General features: G+C 33.6%; 1 protein-coding gene across 3 annotated transcripts in view; it reads right to left on the reverse strand.

Moving 5' to 3' along the window:
* The window catches only part of LOC141454797 (probable metabotropic glutamate receptor mgl-1), a 133,564-nt gene extending 120,138 nt beyond the window's left edge, over positions 1-13,426 (reverse strand). For 2 of the 3 annotated variants that reach the window (XM_074129415.1, XM_074129416.1), the window contains exon 1: positions 13,216-13,425. The gene's annotated coding sequence lies outside the window, so the exon portion shown is untranslated. Of the gene's footprint in view, positions 1-13,215 lie in introns of all 3 variants that reach the window. The other variant, XM_074129420.1, reaches the window with a different exon arrangement.
* Positions 13,427-14,289: the final 863 nt, after the last annotated feature.

Consider the following 14,289-nt stretch of genomic DNA (forward strand, 5'->3'; position numbering starts at 1 on the left):
ATTTCCATCATAGCCTAACCATACATCCTAATCCCACAGTACAAGCCTTATCCTCCACGACGCCTGAAAAGACGTTGGCTCCCGTGACCTTTTACCAATTTCCTAAACTTCCTTCCAACCTCCAGAGAGTTCCAGCATTGGCTGGCCCCTCTCAGCATGCTTTCCCGATTGTGGCGCTGGATCCTCCAGGATTCAGCCTACAATCTGTGCATAACTCAATTAAGAACTCGATGTATATGTACTGTACAAGTTGTAAATAAATGAATAAAATGTTTTTGTTAAGGAGAAACAAATTTTGATCTAAACCCTTAGGATCTAAAGGATACCCTTAGAGAGCCAATCATCAATCAATCAATAGAGCAAAATAGAATAGAATAGAATAGTTTATTTACAGAAACAAAGGCCTTAATTGATACATTTAATCATATTGCCTAAACTACGTACGGCATTGGTTAAATAAACCGTCTGCCGGAAGTTGACTGATATGGATAATATAAAATAAATAAACAGATAAATAAAAGCAAACAAAATAATAATAATAACAAAATAAAAAGTCTTGTAAAAATTACAAAGCTAAACTAAAAGAAAAGTAATTTAATAACAGAAAATACATAACTTCGATATTCAAATTATTAAAAGAATATATTATATAAAAATCCTACATAGTAATAATATAATTAAGAAATATAAAATTAGGGATAATTACCACAATAAATTATACCTTAACCTGGAAGAAAAGATCAGTAATAAATAATTGATATTGACTGTTTAATAATAATAATAACAAAATAATAATAATAATAATAATAATAATAAACTAATTACAAATAAAATATTAATCAGGTATGCCGAGCAAACTAGAAATTAAACTCAGCGACCATCTCGCCCCTGAACCTCCACGCCATCTTGGCATAACGAACGAACTCAATTAAGAACACATTTACTCGATGTATATGTACTGTACAGGTTGTAAATAAATGAATAATATGTTTTTGTTAAGGAGAAACAAATTTTGATCTAAACCCTTAGGATCTAAAGGATACCCTTAGAGAGCCAATCATCAATCAATCAATAGAGCAAAATATTTTAGGTTCTAATTCTTTTGGGTATTACTGTAAGCGAGAGCTTCTTGATCATCTGGTTGTGGCCATAATCAAAACAGTGATCATCCCCTAAAAAATGAGTCTGCGGACTTCTTCGCTTGTCTTCTCTAAATTCACTATCTCCCATATGGAAAAGAAAATCGTCTCGAATCTTCATTTTAAATGAAGTTTGTTGAAGGCAGATGAAGTCCTGGTTATTTCTTACAATTTTGTAAAAGGAGGTCTTAGCTGGGACTCCACGTGTTCTTGCAACATTTCAACTTATTCTTAACATTTCCCACCTCTTGCAATAAAATTACTCATAAGAATTCCAGTAGAAAAATTATTAACTTTTTAAAAATATTTCTTAACGCGTCAGTAAATGAATTGCTCTAGAACCAAATAAACGGATAATCTAATAAATAAAAAAAAGTGTCGAACAACCAGAAGATAAAACTTCTTTAAAGGAAATATTTAGAGGTTTATTTCTTCCCATCCATTTTCTTTACCATAGCAAATTACATTACAACTTGTGAAATGAGTTATAGCCTTTCCAGCTTCATGTACTAACTATTCACTTGTCTTTTATTGAGTACAAAGAACAGTTCGTTTTAAACTACACAATCGCTCTTCGTTATTGTGAGCAAAACTTCTATTCAACGTTTACGTTTGATTGTCCATAATTTCTTTAATTCTCTTTGAACGGGAATATAATTTTATATAGATTCTCTGACAAAATAGACAGATGTTAAAGCTTCAATCGTCGAAAGTGTGTAAGGCTTGCATATTGTAAATATTTTTTGTTAAAAGGTAGTTTTATACACGGGCATTTCACATAATATTTGATCTGTTATAACTGTTTTTCAAATAAGATGCAAATACTTAACAAAAGAGGATTATTTCGTATCATTTATTGCTTTCTTCTTTCCTTCCTTCCTCAAACTGATTTTGCACAAGATTCTCTACATTCAATCATTTTTAGCAACTCCAAAGTTTCGAAACTGTATCAACTGTAAGACCAGAATTCTAATATTTTCGATCACTTTCTTAAAAACATGAAATGTGGAAAGTCTAAATACATAGATAGACAGAAATTACTGTTTTATTAATAAAATTAAACAAAAAAAAAAACCTTTATAATCAATAGACAGGTATCAGATGTACCTGTACAATCCTCTACACTACTCTGAACATATGGAGACGATACAGTCATACTAGCTACAAGTACAAATCCTTCATCAGCTTCATACAAATTACAGACACATTTACATAAAATATAATCCTGGGCAAAGAAGTGGCAGATTAAAATGAACCCACAGAAATGCCAGCATGCCATGTTTACTCTACGGCGGGGCTCCTGTCCACCTGTCCTCTTCAACTGCAGTCCTCTTCCTTGTACTGATCTGGTGCGCTACCTTGGGCTATACATAGACAAACGGCTCACGTGGAACCCACACACTAGACTTAAAAGACAAGCAATGACGAAACGTGCCAAACTGCTTTACAGACTTCTTGGACGACACTCCAAATTACCCATTGAACTCAAACGTTTATTATACAACACTATCCTCAAACCTATGTGGACTTACGGACTAGAGCTGTGGGGTTCAGCCAAACCTACAAACATACGGGCAGTACAGACATTTCAGTCAAAACTACTCCGACAGATAGCTGACGCTCCTTTCTACGGTGACTAACCTCACACTTCAACAACGACCACAACATTTCCTTCGTACACCAATTAGCCAAAACTAAATATCAAAAGTTCCATACTGCTCTCTCCACTTGCTCCAATCCACTTGTACAGTCTCTCGCCTCCTCTGACATCCCTAATACTCCTCGCCGACTGAATCGCCAGTGGCCCCGCGACTTTCTCGCAGTCTGAAGGCCTAAAAATCATATCCTGTAGAAAGTGCTACCGCTGGGCAGTTTCTTTCCTCCTGCCTTTCACGCCTCTATACCTCTATATTACCTCTATCTCCCTATTTACTTATTGTATATTATATTATACAGGTTGTAAATAACAAAATAAATTTAAAAATATAATAACCAATAGAAATATTTTTAAGTAGAAATAAAATTGAACTTGAACTCTGTGTGGTATTAATTAAAATCTCCAAGATATGGAGGACGTTAGCAACAGAACTGGTTATCAACTAAAAAGAATAAAGAGACCTTCCAAACCAGCATAAGAAATGATGTCCAGCTTATAGTAATAATATTATATACATACATGACGTAATTAACGAACTTGTCAGAGTGTCGTAATAAAAAATTTATGAATGAATTTTAAAAGAACAATTTTATATTTACCTTCATTCATAATTTATTAGTATTCATTCACAATTTCAACACTATACTGAACACATTTTATGGACTTCAGGAATAGAAGTGTGGGGCTCTACCAAACGCTCTAATTATCACCGACTAGTAACACTTCAATCCAAATTTCTTCGCAGAATCACTGATGCTGCATTTTGATGGTTCTAACCAGACCATCCACAAAGATGTCAATGTTCCTTTTGTACGCTTGGTACGGAAAACCATCTTCACTTGGAATGGTGTAGTAAGTCCAAGCTGACACCAGGAGAGTGCGGAGAAACAGTAAGTCATGTACTGGGCATGACTGGGCCAGTGACCATTCTAGGCCTTAAGTAGGAGACATATTCTCGCTACGAAATGGTACCACGGGATCGTGAGTCAGCCCGTTGGAGTTCTGTGTCTCCAGGCTCACGAGTTGAGGAAAGGTTTCGTGGTGGTCGAGGTATTGCAATGATGATGGTAGAGTCCCCATGATCTATTGTGTGGGCGGAGGATGGTTGGTTTGCCTTCGGGAATAGATACGCCACCTTCTAAGTCTCCACAAGAATATGTCCCTTTTGTACGCGACCTTATCACATCTCGGTACAAAATATTTCATCCCTCTCTCCACTGTAATCCATTAATCCAAGAACTTTCTAGCCAGTCCGTTCCTGGGAATCCTAATAGAAGCCTGAGACGCAGGTAGAGATCTACTGATGGACTAAAATTGATTAATAAATTTTTCTTTGTAGATATGTTAATATCCCTCTCCCTTCTCATTCAGTCACTATTCTTACTCAGCGCTATTACTTTGCTAATTACTCTCATCTCGCTCATCTCAAGTTGTTCACAATCCATCGCCTGCATATTTCTCATTCCTTACTGCTTGACAATATCTCGGAGGGTTGTCAGTGGACAACTGCTCCACTCTTGTGCTCATCTTTTCCCTTCATCATATTTACTAGATGCTAATTTTGCAGTTATAAATTTTTCAATAAATAAATAATTAATAAATAAATACACAATTTGAGTTTAATTAATAGATTTGGAATAAATACCTTTATTTATTTAATAAATTTTAGCTATTTTAATGAAATTATGAAATACAACAGAAACATACATGATTCTTGATCTCTGATTTCCGTAAAACCTAAAACCTGTGACTATCTCTTCATGATAACTCCCTGGTCAACTGCACCTAGAAGAACACCAGAGAGGAATTTGAGGATTTGCCTTATAGTTGGGATTGAGGCACTACTCAGTCTCATTTCTCTCCATCTTGATGGGAGCAAGGCTAAATGAATCATTTCCAGAGGAGCTGTTTGGGTGGCAGCAAGGTTTTCCAGACCACTGTTCACCTTACCAGCACCACCATCAGGCATCATGTGACTCTTAGGTTGAATAGACCCCAGGAAGATTGGATCGAAAATAGAGCCTAAAACAACGAGCATCCCCTTGAAGTAAGTAATCATCTACTTTTTTTTTCAGGCGCTGCCTAATTTTCAACTACCTAATTAGGTGCCGCGGTCAAAAATGGAATCTCATACTTTTTATTAACATTTTTGCTGACCAAAATGTAGCCACAAGCGGAAAAATGAAGAGATCTCTACCAAGCTCATACATACATAACCCTTTAACATCAAACCCACCTTTTGAATATAGGCCTTTCCTGGTTAGCGGGTACTTGGGACGGCAGGCCTTCACTGAAGTCTTTGTAAATGATCCTCTCTAGGAGGTATCAAGGAGTTTACTAATCTTGATCCCTGGGATTGTAGCGTAGGTGGTTGGTGGGCTATATTGTGTTAACCCTCCTTAGAAAGTTTCCAAATTTTCCATTTGGAGGTTCAATTTTGGTATATTGGGGAACGCTTTTCGGGATCAGTATGACCGTCTATCGGCTCTCCTCTCATCGTGCAGCTTTCCTGGAGAGCTAGATTTACTTTGATTTGTGGGAACCATCCTTAAGGACTGTAGAAAATATGATCAAATCCGCAGTGCTGCTTAGTGTAATTGGCTATATCCGGTTAAATAATTGAGCCGCTCACTCCACAACTCGATTAATTCCATTAAACCAAAAAAAGTGGGAGAAAAGCGATGAAATAATGTTCATTGTTTTTTTAAAATTCCTGTTTATAATATAAATTCAAATAAATCTACCGTTATCATTCAGCGCAAAATTCAAATTCATTATCAATCAAAATGACTTCTGAAATACGATAAATTTATTTGTTATTCAATGGCCAACAAAAGTTTGTCGTTTACGGTGTTAATCTTTATTATTTGGGAAATTTATTATAAATATAAAAAACTATGACTGAACTCTTTGACTCTTAAATTTAAGATATTTCAAAAAAATTTGGAGTTGATCGATTTGTGCAGCGAACGGCTTCATTATTATTAATACAACAATATAAACTTATAATGTAAGCCTAATACAAAGTTATTTATACTTTCACATCCTACAATTATTCTAAAGTTAAGAAAGTCACAATTAAAAGTTTATAAATAAAACTAAGAGTTGCTGAAAGTAGTAGTTAAAAGTTTTACACAAGAATAGTTAGTTTAATAGCTTTTTGATGCACCCTTGTAAAGGTGAACTAAATAATGCTGGAATCAACAAAATCACCTCTCCATCAATCACTTTCTAATCATGGAGAAACACGTACAAAGAAATAGTTACTTGGGGTAGACATCCTGTTTCAGTAGTAATTAATGAACTATTACAGGAGAGTATTCAACTGACAGAAGTTTTTACTTTTGCTAACTTAAAATTTATACAAAATAACTAAGATCGTCTGCAATTATCGTTACTAATACTTTTGCTCAAACATCTATATAATCCCAAAAGCGCTATATTTACGTCAAGTTCTGTGATAACAGAATATTATCAAGTAGAGTTATGTGTAAGTATAGTTCACCACTTTTCTAGAGGCTACCCGCAGCCATATCTTTGAGAACAAGGCCTCTGCACATTAATGATCTGCGATATAATCACTGTTGGAAAGATCACATTAGGAAACTGTAGAGGTCTTTCCCCTGATATTAAGATAACCTGTCTATCCAAGTCATTATATCTGTTTACGAGGCGATAATCCTTTTTGGTCCTCTTCTGCTTAACCAGATGTCCTGGCTGGTCCTAAACCCAACAGCAATATTATTGGAGAATGATGGTTAAATTTCTTGATTATCTTCTCGAGACTCTCTTTTTTTCTTTAGAAGTGGCACTAGGCCTACTTTTGGCCACTTCTGACGTAATTGCAGTATAATCCTTCCGTACAAGGTCGACCTTTTCTACGAGAACATCCTTTGCGTTCTTTTAATCCTTTAGTTTACCATTTTCTTGCCAAAGTTAATCAATAAAAGTGAATCTGGTTAAAATTGCAAAAAACAATAAATTTTTGGTTACAAGAGAAAGAAGAAATCTCTCGGACTCTGTGACTTTCTGGTTTGCAAGAGTTTTTGTAGAAATTATTGGTCAGGTGTTATTTGACACCTCGGCATGGCGAATATTTCACCTTTATTCTCACCATTTTTCAAAAAGTAGGGTCCATCAAGAACAAGTTCTCAGCACATTGATGGCTTCTGGACAGTATCCCCTCATTGCAGACAACACTATCCATCCAGAGATTCCTAAAAGGAGAAAAATCTAAGAGCAAAAGAACCCACATTCCAGAATAGAACATGGGGTAGCCTCTGTAGCCCAGGCATCGCAGCGAAATATGATTCGAGGCTTTATACCGTATCCTCTCATAAGTTTAGTGCAGTAGAAAATTTTACTCTTCGGGATTTGCCTTCTCTGGTCTCAAACTGTCAAAAAAAAAAAAAATTAGAGGCTGATTTTACTTAGGGTATACTGCTTCTACGAGTCTTTCGTTCAATCCTGCTTTTAATTCTTCCACTCTGTACATTCGATACATCCATAAGGAAGTAAATTTGTTTGTAGATCACGAGTAGGATTCATTTAGCCCATCGATGCGAGAGCAGACTTACAAACCCTCCTGCTTCAGGGTACAGCAGCCAAACAGGAGGAATCGTTGGCTAACATAATATGCTCACATTCTCCCTGAAGGTAAAATGAAATCCCACAGATTATTCCATCCTATACATTAGATGTTTCCGCAATGTGACAATGGTGACAATCCTCCAGTGCTTAACTCCCAATTGCAAGAAGTGGAAGACTTTAAGCATCCTTCTTCAAAATCTTGATGCGCCTCATCTCCGCCATATTTCTCTACTTGAGAGAAAGAGTTTCCATTTTTTTTAATGACCCTACATCGCGCGAACAACTTTTGTTGGATTTGGTTCATCTTGAAACACCCATACAGTCGACGGCTGTTTAGTTTTCGACTCATACCCATATATCCATGATTCGTCACCTGTTACAATCTTATACACGTCTTTTGAAGCACCGCCATTGTATTTCTTAAGGATTTGTTTGCACCAATCGACACGAGCATCTTTTTGAAATTTTGTCAGATTATGTGGGATCCAGCGAGAACAAACCTTTTTCACGGCTAAATGATCATGCAATATTTTATATATACTGGTGGAACTAATGCCTAAGATTGCCTCAATCTCACAGTATGTCACATGACGATCTTGCATTATTAGTTTTTTGCACAGCATCAATGTTTTCTGACACAACAACTGATTTTGGACGACCTTGCACGACTTTCGTCGGTGAGCGAACGACGACCATGATTGAATTCGTTATACCAGCTTTTCACAGTGGCAAAGGATGGGGGTTTTATCGCCAAAAGTGGAAGTGAGTTGATCGATGCACTCCTGATAATCCACGTCGAAAGACGTAATAAATCATTGCACGAAACTTTTCACGAGTTAATTCCAAATTTTTTCGCTGAGACACAACTTTCAAGTGACTGTAAACAACACAAATCGCGCTCAAATAACAAAACGTTCTGAAGAAGGTTATGGTCAAAACTGTCAAACTTTCAAGTAGAAACGTCAGATAGCACCTGACAACACTCAGTGTTGCCAAGGCTCAAAATATAAGTAGTGCCTTTCGTAAGAACCCTTTAACACTCAACAGTGGCTCCTCATATTTCTCTGATACAATTCTGCCACAATCTTAAATAAACAACAGAAGCCTGTATGACACCAGTATGTTATTTACTCAGTGGAGTGTCCAGATACTCCGCAGGTAGAATACATCTTGGATAAGGTCTCTTAGGTTCCTAAGGGGTGTCAAGAGGGTACCTAAAAACATTAGCAGAAGACAGACGGCTAGAACCTTCCGAATTATAAGAACTCCTTCCTTAACTGTTATATTTAAAGGAGAGTAGATTTCTCAAAAATGGAAGTCTAATTTTTGTTTATTCTCAATTCATTTTTCAATATTCTTGGATACCAGGTCCATTTTTATTCAAATCTTAACAGCATCACTCCTCCAAACTATTCTGTGCTAATTCCAAACAAACTACGTATAATCATTTAGCCACCTCTACCGTTGTGAAATCACTTTAATCCAGAGCGAAATTAAATAGATTACAGTAAAAGTGAGCAGAGATTTAGTAAAGCGCTGAGAAGTATATAATACGCCACCATGATATAGCTATGTCGGTCGACGGAATGTCGGTCGTTTCAAACCATTTACATCTCGATCCGCGCTGATTCTTTTTAGCTTTTAACCATTTAGCTTTTACTTTTCTTCTTCGCTTTAACTCTGCCTTCCTTTTTTATTTACTACATCCGTTTTAACATTTTATTTTATTTTCAATTCAGGAAAAGAGTTATATTTTGGTTGGACTTTATATGAAACGGCTTCATTGCTATTCTGATGTATCTTGCAGCTAAAAAAAGAACAGCGAATATCGACATTAATTTTTCAGAGGATTAACTTGCTTTAAGGCTTTAGATTGGGCGCCAAAAAACTATTTTCCATTAACATGTACACTCAAACCGAACTCACAAAGTTTAAACTTTCCCAGCTCCCAGAAATTAATTTTTCAAAATCATTTTTTGAATAAAAACTGTAGGGTTTATGTGGTGCAGTTGAATTATTAAGTTTAGAGAAATTTGGAAGAACATTTTTAAAAAAACACTAAGAAATTTGAACTGAAAAAATCATTTGTTTTTTTCTCAAATTTTTAATTGGTATGTTGGATGAAAGTAGGTAGATAATCACCTAGTTCAGCGTTTCCCAACCTTTTTTTGGCTTGGGTACCACTTGGTAGTACATCATGCTAAATTGTACCACTTCGTAAAAATGATTGTATTTCGCGATCTTTGTTATTCCGAGTGCGTTGTTTTATTATCTTTATTTGTATAGAGATACAATGTATCTGTTGCAAAGGAGTTCCAAGTTCATGTTCACTTTATAAACTTTGTAAAGTGTAAGATCTCTTAGTTTTAAAACTTTTTTTAAACAATTAAAAATTGCGTACATATTTTTCCCTTTAAAATTATTAATTAATTTACAAAGTTCTTCTTTAGGATTATTATATTTGCAGCCAAATCTTCTAAATTAATTTCTTTAAAGCATTCAACTACCAGTAAGTACCAATTAAATTTAATGTTGCTTGGATAGAGCTTATTCATTACAATCCAGTCTCTTTAACATACATAGTTATCATTTAAGTTCTGTCACATGATAGTTCTAACATATTAAATTTTCTTTATCATTTATTGATAATGATGTAGCTTTTCCTTAAATTTTCTTTATAGAAGGAGGTTTGAAATCCAATTATTTGTGTTTTCGGGTTTTGGGAAAATACTCCATGAAAGACAATTTTAATCCTGTTAATTGTGCTATTATATTTTCTCGTATATCTTGAGACAGACTAACCTTATTACTGTACATATTAACAACTTTACTGTATAATATTATTAATTAAAATAATTTTTATGAATTATAGGAAACAACGTTTCTATGATATTTTTATGATTTAATTTTTTATGTCCGCCATTATTGATTATTTTTCGCGTACCATAGGTTGGGAAACGCTGACTTAGTTAGCTGCTAACGTAAAAAATGTTTTGTTCCACCATTAAAACTTATGGTCGCATACTTTAAGCTCTCTCTCTTACACCACTTGATTAAAAAAAAAAAAAAAAAAAAATACTAACTAATTAGGAAAAATCAATTTCCAAAATTTAGCCAGAATCTAGAGAGCGCCTCACAGAAATGCTAAAGAAAGTACCAAATTACTTTCACCAAGTGAATGAAGCATATAATAACAGGAAATTAATATTTCAAATTTCAAATAAAATTAACCAAAATTGTTCTAAACCAGAAAAAAAAGTAGGAAAACTGTTTAATAAACCAATGATATAATGTAATTTAATAGCTTGTGGTAATGGGAAAGTTCAATGTATAACTCAATCAGAGTAGAAGCTAATAAATCAGGTTATTCTTTCTTTGAATAATAATTTTAAATCAATCAATCTTATTAGATTTTTTTAAAAAGAATATTCGGAATAATGCAATTATAATTGCTAATAATAATTATTGTAGAGTAAGTTCAGTATTAATTGAGAGCAACAACGACGTGGTGAATTGAGCATAAACGACTGAACAATGATCTGCGCATTGTTTACAAAATTCTATTTGGCGAGGACGATTGTGTTGAAAAAGAATTAACTCTTTTTATTATTTTAGTATTATGTAAAGATAACAAAACAGGGAAAAGATTTAATAAGTTTCCACTAAAGAAAAAGCAAGATATTGTAGGTTATGGTAAACCAAAGTAGGTTCTTGGTATAATAAATAATGGGCGATAATGGACACGATGCATAGGTTTTATACACCTAGAATACATGTAAGAACTTCTTTTCTGATCAGTTCCTTAAATTAAACCTGATAAGTGCAATAAATAATGAATTGATCAGCAAACGAAACTCCAAAATTCTGTTGCCAATTTTTCAACGATTCCAATCACTGCTTCAACGAACATTAAACTTAAATATAACTATTTTCTCTCACCCAGATTGAGTACTTTAAAAATTAAAAAACAATTGTAAGAGCTGCTTAGTAGAAGTCGTAAAATAAAAATGGAAAATTAATTCAGTAAAGAAGCATGATTGGATGATTTTGTCCAAAAGCTAATTTCCGGATCAGACAGCCCACTTAATACCAAATTTGAAGTTTTTGTGAATTTTCGTTTTTTTAAGTAATTCATTGCACACGTTCTGCGGCGAAAAAAGAAAGATTGCTAAAAAGTATAGACATCTATCGAATGAACTGGTAGTACCTATCGCCTAATTTACTTCAAATTTGTTTTGTATATAGTCTTTATTAATATCGTTATCAGATAACGAATAGCTAACAAGATCATTCGTTTACAACTTCGTAAAAAAGCCCAATAACTACCCATGATCTAAAATGCAGTTTTTCCACGAAATGATACAAATAAAAAGCTGTAGAACTAGTCAAGTTTAAAAAAAATAATAATAATAAAATAATAATAAAAATAATTGAATCCATTTTCAAGATAATCTAAAAAATTAGAATACCAGAAAAATAATAACAGAGTCCCACATGACAATAAAGCATTTTAAATTTTTAAGTGGAATAAAGAGTAATTTCAATTATTTTCGGATTCTTTTGCTATATGAATGATCTTAGTAGCATTCGCAGCAAATATGAATTTCTGCATTGGCACAAATTGGATTATAAGTCTGCATTGTAAGATAAATAAGTCGTAGGTAATTAATTAAAAAGCAAAGCTACAATAAAATAAATCTATAGATAATTTATTAACAATTATTTACATTTGTAATAATTAAAATAAAGGCGTACAAATTTTAAATCATCTACACCCTTCAATACATGTTTAACTGTGAAAAGTAAATACAATTATTCAACTGTAAGATGGAGGGGGAAATACCCAAAATCCTGTAATTAAGAAATAATTTAAAATGCCATAATTTGGCAGAGAGGAGTGTATTAATGTTTGTCAGAAATTTCAGTAGTCAGGTTTTATAATCAATAATAAATAATGTAGCAAAATGTGCAATTCGGGTAAAGCGGGGTAAGTTGATAGAAAAATGGTGTTCTGTTTTAATTTTTTGTGATTAGTAGTTTAGAAATAATTTACGCTGTTTAGTATGCTCAAGCAGAGGTAGTATAAGGCAAGCATTTAAAAAAATACATCTGTACTCTGAATGCTTGGGAAATTTCGAGCTCTTTAGTAATGTCATACAACATTTGCAACCAATGCTTGCAAATAAATAGCAAAGGTTTAAGATTTTTTTTTTGCAAATTATACAATTAAGGTATTATTTTCTAAAAACAATTAAAATTATTTCTAAAAATTTTCTAATTAGTTTACTACTTATTCAAAAAGACTTCGTCTTAGAGAAAATATTAATTAATAAACATCATCAGAACGCTAAATGAAAAAACAGAAAAATACCGTTTATTTGTTAATGCATTTATGTTGAATGCAGAATGCCGAAACGACTACAAATACGTTTAACAGTGGCTAAATAAAGTAAAAAAAATACAAATAATGATGAAAGATTACCAAGTTCAATTTCAAAATTTGGAATTTATTTTGTAGTTTTAAAAAAATTGTAGGTAATAAAGGGCGCGCGGGAAACAGCTAACGTTGATCTGCTCTAAACGGGTTTGACGCTACCTATGCAGCCAGGCTGCTCTTGGATACTTGTCCTCTCTAAAAATATACAGACTTAAAAACTCTGGGGTGCAAGAATATAATACAAAAGTAAAAAACAGTTAACTTATCAAAGAAATCTTTTTTTAAGAACTACAAAATATAAACATGAACATGGATTAGTAAAATTTAAAATTGATGTTTTAATACACTAATATATAATATATTTAAATAAATTAAAAAATGCAATCACTAACTTGTTTTTCAAAATAAATGTATTTCCTTCAGACTCGTCAAATAAATGAAGATGTTTCCTAGGCTAGGCAAAGAAACTTATCTCACAAACCTCTTATCAAATTAGATCGTAACAAATACTTCTGAGTTTAGAGGCTGCACAACACGTATCTACAAACACTTCAAGCGATAATATACAACTGAAACTTCTACCGTTCCAACAGCTGACCGGCTGCTACAACAGTATACTCAACCGCTCCCCCACCTTGTTCATAAACTTCTTTATATCTTAGTATCCTACTAACGATATCTATTGACAATTAAACGAAGCAACAATTTAATTTATAAAGAACTTATTTTACACCCGGTAAATATCGTAAGCAATGATGGAACCAGATTTTTTCTGAGGTATTTTAATATTATTTTAAGGCAGAACTCTAGGATATTATGCCCCTAGAGGTGTTGGAAATGCATTACTTTTTCATCTAAAATCTATTTATTTCATTTATTTATTTATTTAATTTAGGTATTGTGGACAGGGACGGAAGCCCATACTTTACTATTAATATTTTTTTTCTAACAAATAAAACGTAGCTATCCGCGGGACTCGAACTGGGGATCTCCCACTTACAAAGTCACGTTTATAACCACTAGACAACACTCGCCTCGCCTCTTCGGCAATAACGTCTACATCAGAAAGGCATTTTTACAGCATAATATTGGAAAACCTTTTCTTTTTTATTTATTTTTGGAGGGTTCAACTCCTTAATCATGTTTTCTAAAACTTATTCAGAGACCTTAAATTTTAAGCAGTACGAGCGTTATGATGAAGTAACCAACAACCTCCTTCAGCGTCAACTGAACTTGGAAGAAACTTCAGGGTTTCAGGAAAACGTACATTGTAATTGACAGCTGCAGTCAAAGATAATGGGATGTCTCTTTTTTCGTGATTTTGCTTCAAAGAAATGCCTTTTAAGGGGGATATCAGATTATTATTTGCACCTACCACTATGTAGGCTAAACTCACTTGCTTTTGTGAGTATTATGGCGTTAGATTTCTTTCTAAATTACCATTTTTATTTTTATTTGTGATCTAA

The sequence above is a fragment of the Rhodnius prolixus genome, unplaced genomic scaffold (assembly GCF_049639745.1).
Source record: "Rhodnius prolixus isolate KJV_2025 unplaced genomic scaffold, Rpr scaffold_9, whole genome shotgun sequence".
NCBI lineage: Eukaryota > Metazoa > Arthropoda > Insecta > Hemiptera > Reduviidae > Rhodnius > Rhodnius prolixus.